The sequence below is a fragment of the Notamacropus eugenii genome, chromosome 1 (assembly GCF_028372415.1).
Source record: "Notamacropus eugenii isolate mMacEug1 chromosome 1, mMacEug1.pri_v2, whole genome shotgun sequence".
NCBI classification, from domain to species: Eukaryota; Metazoa; Chordata; class Mammalia; order Diprotodontia; family Macropodidae; genus Notamacropus; species Notamacropus eugenii.
The window spans coordinates 332748717-332771741 of NC_092872.1; the positions used below are offsets into that span (position 1 = coordinate 332748717).

The 23025-nt window shown below is 38.5% G+C and overlaps 1 long non-coding RNA gene across 1 annotated transcript; it reads right to left on the reverse strand.

Annotated features, from left to right (window-relative positions):
• Positions 1-591: 591 nt before the first annotated feature.
• LOC140518053 (uncharacterized) lies at positions 592-5432 on the reverse strand. The gene is made up of 3 exons (XR_011971816.1): positions 5344-5432; positions 2876-2930; positions 592-677 (listed from the first exon to the last, which is right to left on the reverse strand). It is a non-coding gene; the product is annotated as an uncharacterized lncRNA (long non-coding RNA).
• Positions 5433-23025: the final 17593 nt, after the last annotated feature.

The following is a 23025-nucleotide window of genomic DNA, read 5'->3' on the forward strand; positions in this document are numbered from 1 at the left end:
ACTTTATTAGTACTAGAACATTTGGACTAATCTGAAATTAAAGAACATAGTATGTTAATAATTTCTTTCTTTTTCAATGAAGAATATGTAATATGTACCAAATGAAATTATATTTTAAATCATGTGAGTATTGTTTGTAGTTTTTGCATTTATTTGTTTTAGATATATCTGGGTATACATAATAAAACAATGTGAATATCCCTGTATATATCTGTATAATACCCCTGTATAACTCATGAAAGATGTGAAACATGCATCAAATTTCCACCCTGTAAAGCAAAAAATAAAATATGAAAAATATAAAAATGTCATGCATATTCATATATATGACATAAATTATTGGTCTAAGGCTAATTTCTGCCTGACTGCTTTCCAGTTTTCCAAGAAGTTTTTATACAATAGGGAGTTCAATTGGATAGATTTCAAACTGGTTGAATGAATAGATCCAAAAAGTATTTATATCAATGTGAACTTACAGGACAGTTGCTATAAAAGTATCCCCAGGGTCTATCCTTGACCCTGTACTGTTCAATATTTATCTATGACACAAATTAGGATATAAATGGCTCACTTGTCAAATTTGAAGAGGAAACAAAATTTAGAGGCATATATGACACATAAGAATCCAAAAAAGCTTCATCAAGGCCTTTAGTTCTGGTGAATCTCTTCCTGCTTACCTGCAAGGTAACACAACAGGCAATATAGGGGATATGTCCACTGTGTGAGCATTTCACACAATGCTCAGAAGTAAAAGGCTATTGGGGGAAATTTTCTTAACTGCACTTCATAAAAAGTCATGAAAGATCATGAAACATAGTGATATCACCAGGAAAGCATGAGATTCTACAAGGTGCACAGGGTTTAGGATAGGGCTGCAGTTAAGGAGCTACAGAAATGATGGGAATATGCAGGCTACAGCTAGGAGGAGGATGATCATGGTCATGGTCAAAATGTATTCTGATTCTCACGTCTAGAACATTAGGATGATGTAAGCTGTCACCATTCTTCAGTCTTCTCCTAATATGAAAGACCTCAAGCAGCAGATCACAGAATGTGCAAACATCCCCTGGGGCTGTGATTGAAAAGCAACTGTGATCTACCTCTTTGCTGGGAAGTTTGAGGAAGTACATTATAATTCCTTGAGAGGTGAAGATTTTGCCACACTTTGTGTACCTGTGTTGAGAATGTTGCTTACTTAATTGTCTTTCCTATCATTTGTGTTGCTTTGGGTTATAGTGCCTTTTCCTACTGAATGTTTGCATCTTTGGTATGCCTAGCAATAGAGTGACCTAATGGGTGAGGTGGAGGTTGGAATATTTATCACTCCCTAGAAGCATGCTAAACTAGGTATAATTAAACGATATGCAGCAGGAGTTGCCAATGCTGTCTGAGTAGTATTGGGCTTGGCCCAATGCTGTTGTCTGGACAGGAGGGTCCACCCAGGCAGAGAGCCACCAATGGATTGGTTTCCTGCCACTATAAATAAAAGGACAGTGTAATCCTTTCTCCCACATCCATCTTCAGATCAACCACTCTTACATCCTGACATCTATTTAAGACTTTGCTGTGACAGGCTGTGGCATGAATACTCCTCTGGAGTCACAGAACTTAGGTTCAAACTCTACTTCTAACACTAATTTTATGACCTCAGACAAATCATTTAACCTCTTTATACCTCAGTGTCCTTATTTGTAAAATAAGAGAGTTAGACTAGATGGTTTCTGAGTTCCTCTGAGGTTCCTTCCAGCTCTGTATCTGTGATCCTATGACTAAGAAGCTATGGGCCTTCTCCTGACCCAGCAAGAACTCCAAAATCTGGTGCTTTTATAGGCATGATAAAAATCAACAAACAGTACACTTTGCTCTGAACCTAGGAAACCATGTCCCAAAGGGGAAACAATGCAAAGTGCTTTTCTCTCTCCCAACCCCCTGACCCAGTAATGCTGGGGATTGAGCTCATAGCTTTAAAACTTGAAAGGTCCTTAGATGTCATCTAAGTGAGGACAATTGCCAACAGGAATGCATTTCCTTCTTGCCTTCCTTTCTCCCCTCTCCTTTCTTGGGTACCCAGACCTCATGGAGCAACACAGTGGGAAAAGAAACATTACTTTTCATACCACTTGAATGGGTTACAGACGTTGCAGGGAAATGAAGGACAGCCACTATGTCCTAAAGGCCTCTGAGCCTTACCATGTGACCTGCTGTTGTACCCTACAGACCCCTAAGCACTCTCTTCTCACCTGCTGCTGTTTCCCAAGACCACTGGACCTTGGCATCTGCCCCACCACTGAAACCCTAGGACTTTTAGGCCTTTCTATCGATGCTTGAATTGACTTTATTTTTTAATATGTGATTCCCCTCTAGGTGGAATGTAAGCTTCTTCAAGTCAGAGACTGTTTTGTTTTGTTTTTCATTTGTATCCCCAGTGTTTGTCGTATAGTAAGGTTTAAAAAAAATTTTTTTTTTTAATTCATTCATCTAGTCCAGCCTCCTCATTTTACAGATAAAAGAGCTGAGCCTCAGAGAGACCCAGTGACTTTCCTGAGATTTGCTCAAATGGCGGATGTCAAAGTCAGGAATTCAAAACTAAGTTCCCAACTCCAAAGCCAGGGCTATTTCACCTGCACCACACTGCCTCCTTGTGGGCAATACATGATTGGGCTCTTGCATATGACTCCTGATACTGGGAGACTCATGCCTAGAACAGAAGAATAATGTATCCAGAGATACCCCACCCGTTGAACCACAAGTCTAGTATAAGTCTATCAAGATGCTTTTAGTATGGCCAAGATGGAGAAGTTGTCCTTGAGTAGGCCATTCAATTTAAGCAAATGAGTTCTAGGAGCCCCAGTCCTGATCAGAAAAATTTACTTACTGAGTAGATCAGAGACAAGCAAGGAGGAATTCTTGGAAAGAAACTCCAGTGATTTCTGTTAAAAATAAAAATGAGGAATTACAACTTTATCATGACTGTAGAGTCTTGAACACCATTAATAACCAGAACTAGCTGTGTACCCCTGGGCAAGTCACTTAAACTGGGGCTTCTTTAGTTTCCTCAGCTGGAAAATGGGGATAATAATATGCCTGGCACATAGCAGGTACTTAATAATTGTTTATTCCTTTCCTCTCCTCCTTTATATCCTTGATTCCTGAACTAACGGACTAGTTGTCAAGGGTGATGTTTATCAATTTGTACTTCAGGGGTGAAAAGCATGTCAACCACAATCTGGTCTGAATACAGAAGAATGATTAATATTAATTGATTTTCTAGAGCTGGTACAACCTGTATAAACATCAAGTTACATCAGTTGGATTATGCAACACCATGAAAGTCTTCCACTATTTCAATACTTTTTGGAGGGAGGTGAGGGGGATGGAGAAGAGAGTGGTGTTTTATTGAAGTGATATCTCTGCTTCTGGAATCATCTGGCTCAACAAGCCAAATTAATCCAAACTATTTTCCTGTGCTTATGCCAGCCCAGCTATTTGCTCATTTGGAAAAATGCCAACCTGAAAAAGAGTATATAAAGTTCCAATGGGAGTTACTAGGCTAATAAAGAATCACTCTAGAGGAATCTATTCAAAGCAGAGGCTATCCTGTGTGGAGTCCCTGCCTTCAGCTCTTCAGGGTACCACTGTCATTTTATTTTCAGATTCTTGACCCTGGCAGTTTTATCAATAATGTGCTGAAGAACCCCCGGTTTTTCCAGTTGATACCAGAGGGAAGAGGCAAATTTAATGTATATTAAGCACCAGCTCACCTCAGCCCCTATCTAGCTTTGTCCAGATCAGCAGAAATAGTTCTTCATGGTGACTACATTTAACATTATCACTGGGGCTATCCTATCACAGGCCTTACACCCTGGTCCTATGTATACTCCTCCCACAAGTTGACTAATAAGGAAAGAATTATACAATCCAAGGAGTGATGCTTGAAGTCAAAATCACATTTGAGATATGGAAGTATTACCTCAAAGGATTGTAGTCCTCCATTATATAGTATCCCCATCATTGTTCATACGAACCATTAGAACTCAGATCACTTTCAAATACATAACAGTCAGTTAACTATTATTTCATTGCGTGCCATGTGCCAGGCATTGGGCAAAGTGCTGGGGATACAAAGAAAAACAAAATACAATCCCTTCTCTCAAGGAGAGAGAATATAGTCTAATGGAACTCATATGCAAACAACTATGTACAAACAAGATATATGCAGAATAAATTGGGGATAGTCCCAAGGGAAAGGTACTAAGGTTAAGAAGGACTGAAATACTTCTTGCAGAAGGCTAGATTTTAGCAGAAACTTGAAGAAAAATAGGCTAGGGGGTGAAAAGGAAGAGTGAGAGGATTCCATACAGGGACAATGCTCAGAATCTGGAGATAGAGTGGTGTGCAAGGAACAGCAAGAAGGTCATGTCACTGGATGGCAGAGAACATGGAGAGAAATAAAGTGTAAGAAGACTGAAAAGGTGTGTGTGTGTGTGTGTGTGTGTGTGTGCGCGCGCACATGTGTGTGCACATGTGTGTGTGCGTGTGTGCATTGGTTCTTCGTTGCTGAAGAAGACCATGCCATCAGAGAAATAATGACATGACTTGCACTTGACTTTGTTTTGAGTGAGGGAGGGCTAGGCAGGTCACAGCCTCACTTCTCCTCCAGAGCCATCTGAATCCAGTGACCAGATATTCATCAGGATGACTGGAGATGACCCAGGATGAGGCAATTGGGGTTAAGTGACTTGCCCAAGGTCACACAGCTAGTGAGTGTCAAGTGTCTGACTCCTGCTCTATCTATCTACTGCACCACCTAGCTGCCCAGACTGAAAAGGTAGGAAAAGGCCAGATTATGAAGAGCTTTGAAAGCCACAAGATTTCATATTTGATTCCAGAGGTAATTAAGGAGTCATTGGCATTTATTGATTTGGTGGAGGTTGGTAATATGGTCAGACTTGCATTTTAGGAAGATTATTTGATAGCTGAATAAAGAGAATGGACTGGAGTGGGGAGAGATTAAGCGTAATCCCAGACTAAATGGAGAATAAATCTGAATTTGGCTATCTGATGGATCAAGCACCCTGACAGATCTACCCACAAACTACAATTTTGCAGTCAGATCAACCAGACCTACTAAAATAAGCTGCCTGAAGTTAAAATAGGATGTCTATATTTAGGCCCAGCTATATTCCCTTCAAATGTGGGTACAATGATTCTCCTTAAGGAATGGGTTGATATCAGCCTTTTGGAACTCCACTTGTACCTGTCCATTTCTCCTAGCAAGATTCAATGGGCATCCCTATTACAACAACACAGCAGAAGGCATCAGAGGCCCTTTCAAGTACTTACACAACTACTTGATACTCTTGGTATCATTGACTTTATAAATAACCAGTCAGATGAAATACATGTACAGGTCTTCAGGAGCCAGTCTTCCTGTGAAGATATTTTCAGAGTCTACAGTCTTCAGGGCATTATAACCATTGATGTATCTGGAGATGAACAAGACACTGCTTTATCCCCCTAACTCATTTATATCACTAGCTGCAGGATGATCCTGGCAGTTTGGGAACATAAAAAAAAAAAAACATTTTTTAAAGTGTCTTTTTTTAAGTACTTTAATTCATTTCCCCAGGTCTCCTTTCTAAAGTTTGGTTAGGAGCATATAATTAATAAAGTTAATATTTCAAAATGGGTAAAACTATTTTCTATCAAATGTCAAAAATATCAATTTTAAAAGTAAAAGATCCTGGGTTTTTATTTCATCAAATAATTGTCTCTTTTTATGATTTACATTTTAGTGTTCACCTACAACCTAATGAGACTTGCAGATTTTCTTATTTTCATTCTTTCTTTCTTTTCCCCTGGTCTCTATGTCTCACCCAAGCTGGAAGTGCTATCTATATAAATGCTGGCCTTTATTATTATTGGTGATATTCCTTGAAAGCACAACACAAGTGCCATTTCCTACACAGGTTTTTTTCTGATATCCTCAGTCAAGAACATTCCCTCTTGAAATTACTCTCTATATATACTCTGTTTTTATTTATTTATGTACATGTTACATCCTCCCAGGAAAATGTAAGCAGACATAATTTTGTCTTTTGTAGCCTCAGCATGTCTTGCTCATAGAAGATGTTTTAGCATTTGTTGAACTGAATTGAATAATCCTTCAAATAGGTAGGAGGAAACCCAGGAGAGAGCAGTGCCATGAAAACTTAGGGAGAAAAGAGTATGTAGAAGAAGAGAAAGGTCAGCAGTGTTAAATGTTGTATACGGGTCAAAAAAGATAAGGACTGAGAAAAGGATGGTGACCTTGGAGGGAGCAATTTTAGTCAAGTGATAGGGGAAGAAGCCACATAACAAGGAAACAACAAAAAGATAGCTTTTTTGAGGGATTTAGATAAGAAGAAATATAGAATGATTGTTTGAGGGAATAGATTAAGTTAAAATTTTTTTAAGGGAGGAGGAAACCTGGGCATATATGTGGGTTATAGGGAGAGAAAGCAAACTTCCAGGGGAGAATATAGGTGTCTTGAGAGTGGGGACTGTGTCTTATACAATTCTTTGATGAGTACAGGTTCCTATGTGTAACTATAAACATGAATGAATAAATAAGGTCGTTAGGAAAGATAAACCTAAAAAAAACCCACCTCCATGTATCATTAACTAAACATATTAGAAACTTTTATTTTTTTTTCTGATTTAGTTTTTTTCAATGAACAAAAATCCACCATCTCTCTCTGTCCTCTCCCTTCTCTTTCTTTTACTCATTTAACAATACATGATGAGGGTAAATTATCACAAAATGAATGCTAGGATTTTTAGACCCCTCAGTGATTCACTTTAAATTTAAAGTCAAATTTCAGCAGGACTACTTGGTGTTCTCTCCAAGGATAGCAAATAACTGATGCTTGATTTGACCAATTTATCTCCAAAAAATTAAATTATAAAATTGATAGAACAGACTTCTAGAAGCGCAAATACCGAAAGCTTTCATTCTTAGGTTAATGAAATCAAACAAAGCTTAGATTTTTGTATCCTATAATTTTAAAACTGAATGAGAGCAATGGTTAAAACAATGACTATGTCTAATTGCTTGTTCTAAGTAAATCTCAGAAGGCTATATCAGAAAGAAAATTAAGTTCAAGAAGCTTCCCTTAAGGGTTAAGCTGCCACACTATTAGTTGTTTTTCCATAGGCTGCCCATTTTTGTCCATTTAAATTACATATTCCAGAGTTAAGAGCCCTACCAGTAATAACAGGCAACTGGTCATCAACATTGCCAGGATGACACTGATGACTCCAGAGATTCCTGGAAGGATGATCTTCTGAATACAGTAAGCTTTCTCATCTGCCTAATGGAAGGACTGAGTTAATGCCTTTAAGGTTTCTTCTAAAGTGCTAAGATTCTGTGACTAGAATAGAATTAATTTTTGGTTAGGGTTTGGTGGGAATGAAGTGGAGGTAAGAAAACACTTTGCAAAATAATTCCAGTGAGAAAGGGAAGGTGTTTGAGAATTCCAGGTAAGCAACAGTAGCTTTTTTAAAACTTATTAACTTATTATAACTTTTTACCTTATAGCCTTCTTACTTGTCCTCCCCAAAATCAGACTGTTACTACCTGTTTCTGTCCGGCACATGAAACCCTATGTGGAACAGCACAGCGTGGGAGGAAGGAGGGGAGAGAGGGAGGCAAGTGAATTTGTAAGTTTAGGTATATTTCTGTTTTCTGGAAGATGGATGTAAATTTTTCATTCTTTTAATTGTTAAAATCTGTTCCAGCTAATTAGTATGAATACTATTTATCTTGGATAGGATTGAAGACAAAAATCTTTCAGGTCATGGGGGTACAGGACCACAGATGTTTGAAATGTGTTCTAGGATTTTAAGTGGAATGTGTCAACCACAAAAATCCAAGTTACAGTAATACATATACATATTTCTAATATTCAGAGCAAAGGTTTTTTTGTGACATGGATCCCTTTGGCAGTTTGTTAAAGCCTATGAACCCCTTCTCAGAATAAAGTTTTTAAATAATTGAAGGAAACAATAAACATCAGTTGGAGGTTAGTAAAAACAAAGATGTAACTTTTTTCCTCATCTAAATTCATGGACCCCAGGTTAAGAACTTCTGCTTTAGAGGTGGTGTGGTATAATAGAAAGAATTCTAAATTTGGAATCAAGAAAGCTTTCAGTTAAAATTCTCCCTCTGAGACAGGAGCTATATTCTCAAGCAACTCCCTAAGATTTATCTACTAGGCAGGTTGCAATATTTGCTAATGGAAGGAGCACATGCTCACACTCATACACACACACACACACACACTCTGCAGAAAATACAGATCCTTCATGTATTTCCATTTACCCCTACATACATGTTCACAAAACTGAATGCCTCATGTTATTTTAGATGGGATGAGAATCAACTGAGGAAATAAAGTACCTTGATAAACTACCTTGATAAAATTGATTCTTTCAAGCTGAAAGTGATCTTTCCCTCCTCAGTTCTCTGACAGTACTTTGTTCATGCCTTTTCTAGGTATTTAAGAAATTCTGTTTTATCTCCTTTACTAGAAGATTGTAAGCTCAATAAAGATAAGACCTGTGTCTTTTCACCTGCATATTACCCAGTGCCTAGCACACTACTTCACTGAATTGCACAAGTATTTAATTGACTGAAGTAAATTTAACAATAACCATCATAAATTGGAAAATACCTCCAGGGTTTGCTTAGGTCAAAACTGTATTTCATTCCTAACATTCCTTACATAAGTACCTCAACGATGCTAACTTCAAAGATGTTTTCTCATTGAACCAAAAAAGCAGGCTCTGTACATTTCATTCATTCCACAGAATTTCCTGAATATCACTCTAAACCAGCCACTAAAAGCAAAAGATTTCTTAGAATGTACACCAGTGATATCAAACTCAAATAGAAAGAGGAGCCACTGATGCACACATAAGGATCCCTGCAGGCCATATATTGACTTAGTTTTAAAATATAAAAATATGTATGTTTTATTGTATTTTTATTTTTGTCAACATTCCTCAGTACATTTTAATCTGATTCCTGGAAGTTTGGGGCCCATGAATGATACTCTATAAAACTAGGAAAGATGCATAGATTAAAGACTCCAAGAAGTTGATGGGGACCATGTCCTTATTCCCAGATTACTACACTAGTGCCTTCACGGAGTTTCTCTTGGGTGAAATCTGGGACTGTCTCGATTGAGTTAAGATACTTCACTCCAAATGGCAGAGAATTCCTGCAGTCTGTATTGCCTAATATATATTCTGATTTCTATTGTGTTATCAGCTTAGATAAATGAGTTTCTTGGCTATATGCATGTTCATTGTGGAACTAGTATCTGGTGGGAAAGGGATCAGTTCTTAGATACACAACTTTATTAACGGGTAGCAATCAAGAGTTTAGCATGAATGTAAAAATTATATCTCCATGACTAGTAAAATTTAAGGAAACAGATAGATACAGTTCTAGCCTGGTAGCCCCCTCTCTCTTAGGAGAACAGAATAAAGGAATTAAAGTCTCCTTTGGAGAAGAGTTGGGGGAGGATACACTACAAATGACTATTCTTGTCTCCCTGCAAGCCACACAATGCCCAAATGGTACATGTGGGGCCTTATCTGGGATAAAACTGGACCCTTCACTTTACTGGAAGAGATTATCTTCCAGAGATAATCTCCCTAGAGAGATTATCTGACCAGGACTTTTTATTTTTCACTCACATTTGGACTTGCAAGATCCTAAAGAAATCTGGCACACACAAAAATTTAGTCTGTAAATAAACAGCTAGTTTTTTTTCAGGTGTGTGCTCCCTTACAAGTCAATTCCACTGGTGTAATTTTCCAAACTTTCCATTTGTTAATTGCTTGACTGTTTAAATACTGATACTTTTTGTATTATTGAATTCAGTATAAGTATTGTTACTGTTGCTGTTCTATATTACTGAGTTTTGTGTAAGTATTAATATAAAGTTTAACGTGAGAAATATGGAATCAAAAGATTACTGTCTCGCAGAACTGTTCATACTGTATTTTTATATTTAAAAAGACCTAGACTGTTTTCCTATGCCTAAAACCCATAAGTAGTTGACATTGTGTGCTACTTCTCTAACTGAGCCTACTTGTCTTGTACTGGTGGGAAAGTCTGCAATTCTATGTAGTTTACCCTGGTAGTATCAAGGATCCATGGGGGAATTTGGGTTGCCCTTTGGGTTAAGAGACCCAGAGGAAATTGCCTGACTTTCTATGGGGGTTGATTGGCCTTGTGCTCTTGTAAGAGTTTCCACCCATGACAGTTTTCTCATCCGAGAAAGAGGCAATTCCAAGTTGACCCCAGGTCCCAAATCTCTGTGGGGAAAGTAGCATGTAGTTTGGAAAGCTCATAATGAACTAGGTTTCTGTTTTAGACAGAAGGTATTGTCTCAGCCTTTGCTCTTTCTTCTTATAGGTTGAGAAAAGCCCCATAAGGCTAAATAAGCAGAAATATGTGGCAAACTTTGCAAAATGTTCCTTGCACCTGCAAAACTTTATTTTGGGAATAATTGTGATTTTCATTTATATACAGGATTGTATACTCTCCTGTAACATTGGCTGTTTTAAAACTTGGCAATGGGGAAGCAAGTGAAAGGACAGGGTTTATGCCTCCCCAGCCACCACAGAACTGACCTGAATTTCAGATAAAGATTGTAAAAAAATGCACCCCTGCCTTTTGCCTGGACAGCAAATTCCAAACAGGGGAAAATGTGTGACATGAATTACCCGGGTAGGTTCAAGTCACCTAACATGGGGGCTTCCTATTTTACTGTTTTGTAGTGGGATAACCTCCTCTGATTAGCTACATAACTGGAAAGGCAGCATCTTTAAAACTGGTCCACCTGGGACAATCTCGCCTTTCCGGCTACTTCCTGCTGCATCCAGACAGTGAAATTCCTGCCTAGTCCATCCACTGTAAGGTAGTAACATAAATTAATTTCTTGAAATTTGAACTCAGGTCTTCCTGACTCCAGGGCTGGTGCTCGACTCACATAGTTGCCCCTAGTTTGATTTATTTCTACACCAAACTGTCTTATGTGTGCATGCACACACGTGCACATGTGTATGTATTCAACCCTCCTTTGTTCAGTTTAGAGTGAGGTTCATCTGATTTCTGTTCTCTTCCTCTATTTTTGTATACTTTTCTTATGCTCTCTTATCATAACATGAAATTTTACCTCTCTTCTCCCTCCTTTCTACACTTATACATTCCTTTAACTCTCCTTTCTCTTCCCTTTCTTAAAATCCTCAAAACAGAACCAGTCCACCCCAGGTCTTCAGCTTTCTTATTTAACTTTCTCAATACCCTTGGAAATCATTTATGATGTTAGCACTATATCAGCATATATACATTTCTAGAATACTTCCCTTCCTCACTATCTTTGCCACTACTCTAGTTCATATCTTTCTCATCATTCAGAGAGACTACTGTAATAGCTTTCTATTTGGTTTTCATGTTTCCGTTCTCTCCTTTCTCCTTCACCAGGCTGCCAAAATAATCTTTCTAAAGTAACTGTTTGATCATGCTACTTACTTGTTCAAAAAACACCATGGAAGAAGCTCACATATCAAAACTGTGGAATCAAGAATATTCTAAATAATCCAAATCTCCTGGATTTCTTTTCCCATTCCCATTTCCTACTTTCTTTTGAACCCTACCTTGTCCTCCCTCTCCTCTCTCCCCCAAATACTTGCATTTCCCCTTCTCCTACCTTTAACTCTGGTTCTTTTTCTGCATGTAGACCAAGCCCTACCTTATGTTTCAGCTTAATCTTCATCTTCTATCCTGATTCAAAAACAGGCAGAGATCCAGATGTATGTGGTTCTGTTACATTTTGAATTTCAATGCACTGTCATCCTTCAAGCCTCCCCAATTTATGACCTTATCTTCACCTTATCACTTTCCCTCATCCCTAATATGCAATTAGTTGACAAATTCTGTCATTTCTTTAATTGCTCTCATCCATCTTCTTCTCACAGACCATCATTTTATTTCAAACCCTGATCACTTCTCATCTGGACTATTGCAATAGCAAGCAGTTGTTCTCCCTGCCTCAAGTTTCTCTCACTCTAATCCATCCTTCCACATAACTGCCAAAGTAATTTCCCTTAAATACCAGTCTGACCATGTCACTCCCCTTCTCAATGCTGCCTCTATCACAAAATATAAACTCCTCTCATCAACTTTTAAAACCAATCAACCACTTCTAGACTCCAAGCTTTCATCTTCTATACATTTCTTATTTAAATCTAAGTTGTTTGGTGAGTTCCCTGTATACACAAGTCTCTTCAAATATCCCATTTTACCTGTCAGTGGAATTATTTCCAATTTATGATGTCAGAATTTCATTCTTGGAAATTTAATATCTCTTCTGAGGTGACTTCCCCTGAATCATTTTAGAACATGGAACCCTACCTATCTTTCTTCTAAACCAGGGGTGGGGAACCTGCAGCCTCAAGGCTATATGTGGCCCTGTAGTTCCCCAAGTGTGGCTCTTTGACTGAATCCAAACTTCATTGAAATCTATTCTCCCGTAATCTAGTGTACATGTTAGACAATGCCCACCTTTTCTTTCCTCTCTCATAAACTCTAGGAGGGAGTTGTTATTTTCTCCCCAAGATTCCCATCATTTTTACCTCAACTGCCAGCTCCTCCTTGTTGGTGATAAATCAGATCCAGAAAAGAGTTTCCCAACCTTCAAATGGTTCTTCTGATAGGGTGCTTGAGTACATGTGCTTGGGTCCTAATTCTAAAATCACATTTCTCCCTAGCCTCAAAACACTATCCCAGGCAGTTTCTCCCCAGCCCAAGGACACAGCCTGCCCCAGCAACAACCATTATCTCCCTTCCCAATACAGTAACCAACTGCACTTATAGAATTTATTAGTCTGAACCAGGTGTGTACTGGTTGAACTGACTCTGTACTGGGTCATAACAACATTTACTACTCACTGACCAATCATATGTATCCTAGACTTAGACATACATATACTCCCTCACATTTATCTTTTCTAACAAGACACTGATGTGAGCAGCCTGGTATTCCTTAGTCAGCCCTGACCCTTAGTTGACTTAGTGACTTTTCAGGTCAGGCCTAAACCCCCTCCCCCACCTTGGGCTATTTCCTGATGAATTTTGGGTAAAATACGTCCAAAGTAGATACTAAAAGTGCATGTTCCTTTAAGAACTAACCATACCTTAATCACTCCCTAATCCCCCCCTGAATCACCTAGTTAGCATATTTGGCATGTTTTACTATAGAATATTTGGCATGTTTTACTATAGAATATCCTCTATAAACTTTACCAGTACCCCTCTAAGGTTTCAGCTTCCCTAAGAACTCTTGCCTGCTGAAAAGTGTAATAAATCTTTACCACCTTGATCTCAACAATGCTTAAGTCCGTGAATTCTTTCCCAGACAGCCCATGCAGGGAATTCCAGTCTTAGAGTTCCTATACCTCCATCTCTCCAGCACTCATCACTTCTACCTTTTGAAGGATGAAATTATGACTTAAAATAAATTTAAAAGTTATTGGCACATAGTTGTAGCAGATGTTCAGATAACTGAAGTTCCCCTATCAGTATGATATCATGCCTCTCTGTTTGAGCCTTATGATGTTTCCCAAATTTCTCATCTATTTTTTTTTTGTCTATACTACTTTGAAGGAAAAAAATCACTTCTATTTCTCCCTTCTTTGATCTTCCCCCAAATATTCTCCATCATTCTTTCCTACCTTGGTTCTCAGATTTCCTTATATGGTCATCTTTTGAATAAACAGTACTGTCCCCACCCCCTGCACATTTCCTTTCTACCTATCCTGTTAAGAAATACTCCAGAATCATGGTCCAGTCATGGGTTTCATCTCACCAAGTCTCAGCGATAACCAGAAGAGCAAATTTTCACCCTTCTGTGAGAAATGCTAGCTCCTCTTATTGTTTCCTAAACTTTAAACTTTTACATATTTTTGTTTCCTATGATCTTCTGAATCTCTTAGCTACAGTTCTTCCCTTTTTAAAAAAAAAAAATCTAACTTTATATAGTACTTAACATGAATCCCTCAAAGTGGGTACTTGTCATCAATTTTGAGAAGTCATAAAGTTTTCTGTTATGTGTTGGGTGCATGTACCAGGAAAGCAACAAACTTCTGTTGTTATCAGGTCTACAAGTAGGGAATCGCCAACTATCACTATTCTTCTCTGGTTTCTCTGTCCTTACTGGATATTCTCTCATATGATAGCTTCTGTGGCTCTATTATAACATCCTTGGGAGGACAAATAGCTTTTTCCTCAGAGCACCTAGTTATTCAAGAAGACCCTTAATTAATTGCAAAGCTCTAGTTGTTACAGCTACCCTTGTCCCTCTGTTGTAACACTCTTCCACACTCCATCATCATACAAGGGTCAAACATCCCCTTCTCCACCTTTGATACCATTTCCCCCCACTAAAGCCTTACATTTGTTTCCTTTAGAAGGCTTTCATTCTCCCTAACCTAGAGTGTGGAGTGGTGTTGGAGTCCCTTCACTTTCTCCTATAGGAGAGAGATCATCTTACACTTGCAGCACAGATAATTTGGCTGTGACAGAAATAGAAACATCACACAATGCAAATCACTGAACAGTTTTCCCTATTCTCCATAATGGTTGAGATTTCTAGTTTTATTTCTTAAAACTACTGGTAATTGTTTATAACTCAACCTTAAGTACCTAGTTTAAACTTTTTACAGTAAATCATCTCTGGTTAATAACTTGACTACCACATTCAAATTCTTTCCTTTCTCTCAACACTTCCAACTACAACCACACCTACTTGCCCTTGAGGTTTCTACCAGTCTAGTCTGTTTGACCAATTTGCTCTACCCACTAATTGTTCCACTGACCTTATCTCATTTGGATTGACTGAGTTGTGTTAGATAGAACTTTCACAACAATGAGATCACAGATCCATTTGAGCAAGTATTAAATTAGTACATACCATGTACCATTTGTTTTCTAATTTGGGAAAGACCACTGCTTATTTCTTTTCTGGATCTAGTTAAGAGTAATCTAATTTTAGTTAGCACTGGTTAGATTCAATTAAGAAAGCTTGATTCTGATGGGGTACACACTCTGGGAATCTCCTTGAACTCTCCTTGAATCTTCCCACTTAATCTGGTTTATCATACCCAAATTTATTACCCTTAACCTAGTCTGGCCCTCCATTGTCTGTTGCCTCCAGATTGCCTCTGGCTGATTCCCATCCTTGACTACTTCCCACTCAAACCCTCCATTGTCTGATACCATCCAATTTCCACTAGCTGTTTTCCACCCTTGATTATATCACTAGTTGCCCCAGTTCCATCAAGATCCTCCTTAGATCCCCTTCTCTCAGACTACTAGACCATCCCTCCCATAGTCTTTCTGTATATAAATTCCATCTCACCTCCATGAAAGTGCTCAGATTCAATCTAGCTCTGATTCTGTCTAGTTGAGATTCTTTCTGGTCTGCTTGTCAATACAAGCATCACAAATGGTTAGGCTTTTTAAGAGTTAATCCAATATGGCAAATCTTTAATAAACTTTGTTTTACTTTGGTTGAAAGAAGACTTGAGTCAAATTCATTTGGGCAGGACCCAGCATGCCAATATTTTGGGGTGCTGAGCACCCCAAACCTGAACATTATGGTTACTTGACCTCATCAATTCTATAGCACCAAATCTATTATATGAATTAATTAGGCTACCTCAAGTAATCTTTGATCTTCCTAGATCTCAATAGTATCATATTTAATGACTAAATTCTGGGAAGAAAGTACTATACCAATTACTCAGAAGATTTACTAAGCATTGGTTATATGCAGACTCTGTCCACAATAAAATTACAACCATATGATAGAAAGGTAATAAATTTCTAATTATCCTACAGGGAACCAAGTAAATTGGCAGCCTATCTTTCTTTTTTTTTGCCAGTAGCCTACCCACAAAGTCATATCACAGTGGGGCCCTGTATACTCTAAAAAAAAAAAAAAAAAATAGACTGACAGTGTAAGTTTGATCCTTTAGAACTGAAAGTAGGGAGTCCCTAATAGTAGGGATATGCAGCATAGGCTGCATCTTAGGGAGTATGTCCTGCTTGCTGTGAGTTGCAGAGCAAAATGTTGGAGAAGAAGCAGAGGGCAGGATTACTTACACCAGGTCTTGACGACAATCAGTTACATCCTTGCTAACTTACTAAACAGAGAGAGAAAAGACACATGATTTTAGAAACATATTCTGTAACTGACTAAGGTGGCAAGTTCTCATATCTGGGACGGGCTTTCCAGCCAATGATCTGCAAGAACTACAAGCCAGGATGATGATGAACACTAACAGCCTGGTACAGCAAGCAACAAAGTCCAGGAATCAGTTTTCCTTGTATGGTAGGACAGTACTGCACTGGTCCAGCCAAATGCCACAAAATAATGCAGACTGGCTGCCTATTCTAAACTGTCTTGAAAGATACATAAATTAAAGCCATACCCTAGGTAGAAAGATCTACTTAGCATGCCAATACATTTCCTTTCAGTTTGGCTACTCACTTTATTTGACCTTCAGGCTCTACAGAGCCATTAGTGAGTGAAATTCTCCCCGGATTCTCTAGGAAGCCCAGCAGAGAAATTTCTCAACGTGAGTCTGTACTATGTGTCCATTTCAAACAAAGTTTCCCTAAAGGTATACAAAAATCTACACTTTTAAAATGTTGAGGTTACTTTAAAGGTTAAAGATCACATTACTACTGCTACTACCACCACATTATTGCACCTCTTATGTTCAGGCACTGTGCTAACCACTTTACAAATATTATTTCATGTGATACAATAACCCCTGAAAGTAGATGTTATTATCCTTGTTTTTTACAGTTGAGAAAACTGAGACAAAGGTTAAGTGACTTGCCCAAGGTCACACAACTAGTGAGTTATCTGAGGCCAAATTTGAATTCAGGTCTCCCTGACTCCAGGCCGAGCATTCCATTGCTACATTATATACATTCTGATGCTAGGAATATCATTGGATAAGCTGTATATCACTCTTAGAAAATTCCATAATATGAAAACATTTGTCAACTTAATACAATTATTCAGTTTTTCTTCTTGCAACACAAGACACATGTATGACTTTAGTTTAGTTGTCAAATGTACCACCTTCATCTCCAGTCATCCTGATGAATATCTGGTCACTGGATCCATAGGGCTCTGGAGGAGAAGTGTGGCTGGTGACCTGCACAGCCCTCCCTCCCTCAAAACAAAGTCAAGTGCAAGTCATGTCACCATTTCTCTGATGCCATGGTCTTCTTCGGTAAGAAGGATAAACACCACCTCTATAGAGTTCAAACTAGCATATCAGCCTTGGGAAATAAGCTAAGGTAATAAAGGTAAAGCTTTACAATGTAAAGTTTCTACTGCATAATACCTTTTGTCTGAAAAGTCACCCACACAAACCACTTAGACCGTAGACGTTAAAATAAGACAAAATGTTATCCTCACTATCTCTCACCCCGCCCCACCCCCATATCCAATCTGTTGCTAAGTCCTGTTAATTTTATTTCTCCAACATGCTTCCTTCTCTCCTCTGACACAGCCACTGCTCTAGTACAAGCCTCATCCCACATCTGGACTATTATAATAGCCTGCTGGTTGGTCTGCCTGCCTCAAGTCTCTTCCCAAATTAAGCCATCTTCCATTCAGCTGCCAAAGTGATTTTCCTAAAGTGCAGGTCCGATAATATCAACCTGATTCCCCCCTCCCACCCTCCATAAACCCCACTGGCTCCCCATTACCTCCAGTATCAAATACAAAATGTTTGCAAAGGTCTTCAAACCTAGCACTTTCCCATCTTTTCGGTCTTCTTACACTTTATTCTCCAATGCATACTCTCATTCTTCCTTGACATTTTTTTCTGGCTTTCCCTTCAGACCTGGAACACTGTCCCTCCTCTCCACCTACTGACCTCCTTGGCTTCCCTAAAGTCCTAACAAAATCCCATCTTCTACAGGAAGCCTTTCTTAACTTCTCAATTCTAGTGCCTTCCTTTTGTTAATTATTTCCTATTTATCCTGCATATAATCTGTACCTATTTGTTAGCTCATTGGCTCCCCCAATGGACTGTGAGCTCCTTGAGGACAGGGATTATCTTTTGCCTCTTTGTATCCCCAATATTAAGCACAGTCCCTTGCACAAAGTAGGTGCTTAATAAATGTTTGCTGACCAACTGCTTGACGAGGCAAAATGTTTTCATTCTTCTAGACAAATTAAACAAAGAACTGACTTTGTCCTGGGAGGCAGGATGCCAGTAGCAGAGCGCTTTCAGGGAGGGTCAAGAGGAGCTATTTCTTTGTTGCCTCAGATAGCACTGACAAGTGCTTTCACCTCTCTATGCCCCAGGCAACTCTTAGATTTCCTTTGTTAGAGAGTTTCCTCGCCAGGATTTACCAGTAATGCTGACACAGAACAAGAAACAAAAACAAAACTGCCTAGGACAGTTTGTTTATACGCCAGCCTTGAAATACAAATCAAAGAATTTGCAATCCGGTTAAGTAGAAGAAAATGATCCCAGACTTCAACTGACCAAAGCTACTCAAAACTTCCACACAGTCTGACAACCGTAACAATTCTTACCTCAAACTACCTTACAAGTTCTTATCTTCAGCTAGGTGGAGTAGTGAGTGCTGCGTCTGGAGTCTGGAAGACCTGAGTTCAATTCAGCCTCAGACATTTACCAGCTGTGTGACCTTGACCAAGCCATTTAATCCTGTTTGCCTCCGCTTTTTTCATCTGTAAAATAAGCTAGAGAAGGAAATGGCAAACTCCTTCAGTATCTTTGCCAAGAAGACCCCAGATGGAGTCATGAAGAATCAGGCAGGACTAAGATTACTGAACAACAACCTTACAATCCTGCCCTATCAGAGATATCTCTAAAGTGTCATTAAACGTTCTAAGAATGTCCTTTGAAAAACTGAAGACTACAGATATCCCACTTATATAATTAGTCCCTTGCTAATTTTACACATTTAACAAAAAACAGTTTTTAGCCCATCTATATTTTTTTTTCAAAAAAGACAATAATGCCAATGTGATTTCAAAATAAACGGACCAGAATACTTCAGTGGGTTAAATAGTGAAAGAAGAAAAGTCCTCTGATATTAACAAATATCCTTAAGTTATGGATTCTCAACTGTAACAAGAAATAACACTAACATCTTTTTTGGTAAAGTCCTAAATAGCTTTCCAAGTAAGAAATAGAATATACTATAGTCTTAAAAGGATACATTTAAATTTCTGATATACAAGGATTATTTATAAACAACATTAGAAAGTCCTTCATATTGGTTCATTTAGCAGAAAAGTTTATCAAATTCTAAGCTGAAAAGAAAAAAAGGAAGAGCCTTAAAACATATTCTCACAGTTAATGGAAAGAATTATGTATATTTATGTAACATGAAAAATAGTTTTTTATGTTCTATCCCTGAAAAATAAAAAATTTCCCTATATTTCTGACTAGAAGTATAATCAAAACTCTTAACTAGCAACATGGCTTTTTACACAGCATTCACAGTGGAAGTTCCTCATCAGGCAGACCCTACCAATGAAATCCCAGGTCCTGCCTCTGTCTCTGTGGACTGCTTGAACAGAGAACATTCCAAAGATGGTGACTCTCAGAGCAACACCCCTCTAACTTCCCTCATATAGTCTGGCCTAGTAAATCAAATAACAGTAGATCACTTATTCTTATTTGGCTCAAGTTACTACTGTGACTCAAGACTTCTAGAATATAGATGAAGTGCTATTTGTTCTCTGTACTATGAACAGAATAGATGTATGAGAGTAAGATCCCTTTTAAATTGGGAGCCAATAGCTCACCCTATAGACTAGAAAGAAAGTGGGCCCGAATTCTATAACCCATCTGAATTTTCTGAACCCACTGGCTATTATCCAGTATATAATCTTACATTTTCCTCCCCTTATCTTTTTGGAATGCAAGGCAAATAGGGAAATTCAGACAGTTTTAGAGCAACTGAAACATTTTTTCCAGGGAAAGAATAGTACAATTGAAAATAGCACATATTTTGAATAAATGAATAATCCAGCTTTCCCAACAGAAATCTAATTTCTTGATTTGAATTAATGAATAAGTAGCCAGGTATCTGGCTAATTATTCCCAACCCCTAACCTAATTTTCTTTCATTCCCATACCCTTCAAACTTACTCCATTTATGTCCATTCCAGTCATACCCATCTCTTCCATTGAACCCTCTGGAATTCCCATTCCATAATGAACTAACTTCCCTTCATAATGAACCTTTTTCTCTCATACTCCTTCCATTTACAAGTCTCCCCAAGACCTGGCTTCCCCTTATCCTTTCTAGCACTGGACATATACTTGTTTCAGACCAATTCACTCATCCTAAAAAGGAAACCAGAATATTTCTTGCTACCCACTGCCATCTCCAGGTTCTCCCTTTACCACCATCATTGGGTAAACGTCTTCTCTTTTGAAACTCATTCAATCAAACTTTTCTACCATATCTAGTTCATGATGCCTATTATATAGTTTCCCCCACTGCATTTTCCTACACTCTCAAGGAGTATAGCACCATATTCCTCTTCCCCTAATTCATGGACTTCATACCTTCAACATTCACAATTATGATCCTTCAAACTTCCTAATCTTCCAATTCCTCATCCTTCTTAAATCCCATGACGTATTCAGCCATTCTCAGAGATGGTCACACAATGGATCTTACCCATGTCTGTTCCCCTTCCTTAATTAGAAACTCTGACACATACATGATGAGGGCTGGAAGGGGGGTGTGAGACCCCCACAAGGATCAGAGTAACAGGGGGAAGTCACCTGGAGAAGAATTCACAGACTCAAGCATTGTTGAGGTCAAGATAAAGATTTATTACGCTTTTCAGCAGGCAAGAGTTCTTAGGGAACCTGAAACCTTAGAGGGGTACAGGTAAAGTTTATATAGGATATGCTATAGTGAAACATGTACCAAATATGCTAACTAGGTGTTTTGGGGTGGGATTAGGTAGTGGTTAAGGAGTGTTCAGTTTTTAAAGGAACATGAACTTTTGGTATCTACTATGCAGGTATTTTACTCAAAATTCATCAGGAAACAATCCGGGGGGGTGGGGGTGGGCTACCTGGAGGTGTGGTTTGAGCCCTGTAACATCACTAAGTCAACCAACAGTCAGGGCTGGCTCAGAAATATCAGGTTTCTCTCATCAATGTCTTGTTAGACAAGATAAATGTGAGGGAGTATATGTATGTCTAAGACTAGGATACATGTGATTGGTCGGTGAATAGTAAATGTCATTATGATCCAATGCACAGCCAGTTCAGTCAGTACACAGCTGGTTCAGACTAATAAGTTCTGTAGGTACAGCTGGTTGCTGTATCAGGAAGGGGGATAATGGTTGTTGTTGGATCAGGCTGTGTCCTTGGGCTGGGGAGAAACTGCCTGGGATAGTGTTTTGAGGCTAGGGAGAAATGTGATTTTTAAAGAGAAATGTGATTTTAGGATTGGGACCACAGTACATGCACCCAAGCACCCCATCATTTCCATCTGACCATAACCTCCTATCATTCCATATTTCCCTATGCTTCACCCTCTCCAAAACCTCTAATCCCTCTCCCCCTCAATGCTTTCTCTGACTTCACTTTCTTCCCTTTCCAATCTCAACCCTTTACACTGCTCCCTGTTTACTACTACTATTACTAATAGTAATAATCACAATAGTATCTAGAATTTATATAAGTGCTTTAAAGTTTGCAAAGTGTTATCTCATTTTATCTTAATGACTCTGGGAAGTGGGTGCTATTATCCCATTTTTTAGATGAGGAAATTGAGGCAAAAAGAGTTTATGTGACTTGCCCAATTTCACTCAGCCAATAAGTATCTTCAAGCGGTATTTGAACTCAGGTCTTATGGACTCCCAAGTCCATCATTTTATCCACTATGCCACATAGCTGCCAAATCCCTCCATTCCTTGTCCTATTGCCACTTATCTCTTGCTAAAATTCAGTTCTAGACTATCCCCACCATCTACCTTCTCCACTCCTATTCATGGGCTGCTGAATGGAGCAGGAGGAAAACACAAAGTTATGCTGACTGAAAGCATTACAGATTCACATTATCCACTTTCAATTGGGTACTCATTGCATCAAGACAGTCCTTTTATTCCTCCCCATTTAATTCTCTATTTCATTCCCACAAAAAGCTATTCCAAACTATCTCTTCCTTCCCCCAGCCTTCCACTCCTTCTTCTGAGCACCCTCTTCCCTTATCTTAGGACCTTGTCAATTATAGTAAGAAAACTGAGGCCATTAAAATACTTTTCCTCTTCTCTCCTCTCCATCTCAAAACTCCTTGACATCATCCCCTACTCTTTCCTCTTTTTCCCACTGTCTGGTGATGAGGTGGTTCTTCTTACTAAGGCAAACCTCTCTACATTTGCTCTTAATTCCATCCCCTTCCAGCTTCTCCAGCAGAATTCAACTACAATCCTCTCTCTGCTCTTCAACTTCTCCCATTCTGTTCTCCCTAATATTCCCTGCTAACTTCAAACATGCCTTTCTCTCCAACCTTAAAAAAAAAAAAAACCTTCATTAGAATGTATAAACCCCTCAAGCTATCATCCTATGGCTTTTATCTCTGTGTTAGTCAAACTATTTAAAAGAGTTTTCTCCATCAGTGATGTCAAAATCAAATAGAAATGGAGGCCACTAATTCTTACATAAGGATCCTTGTAGGCTGCATGTGACCTTAGTTTTAAAGTATAGTATTATTTGTGTTTTAATGTACTTAAGTTTATTTTGTTAAATATTTCCCAATTATATTTTAATCTAGTTCAGATAATACTTCCCGGTACATTTAGCCAAGAGTGCTGTGCTTAACAACTATGGTGTATAATTTCCAGTCTGACCTATAACCTTATCACTTAACTAAAACTG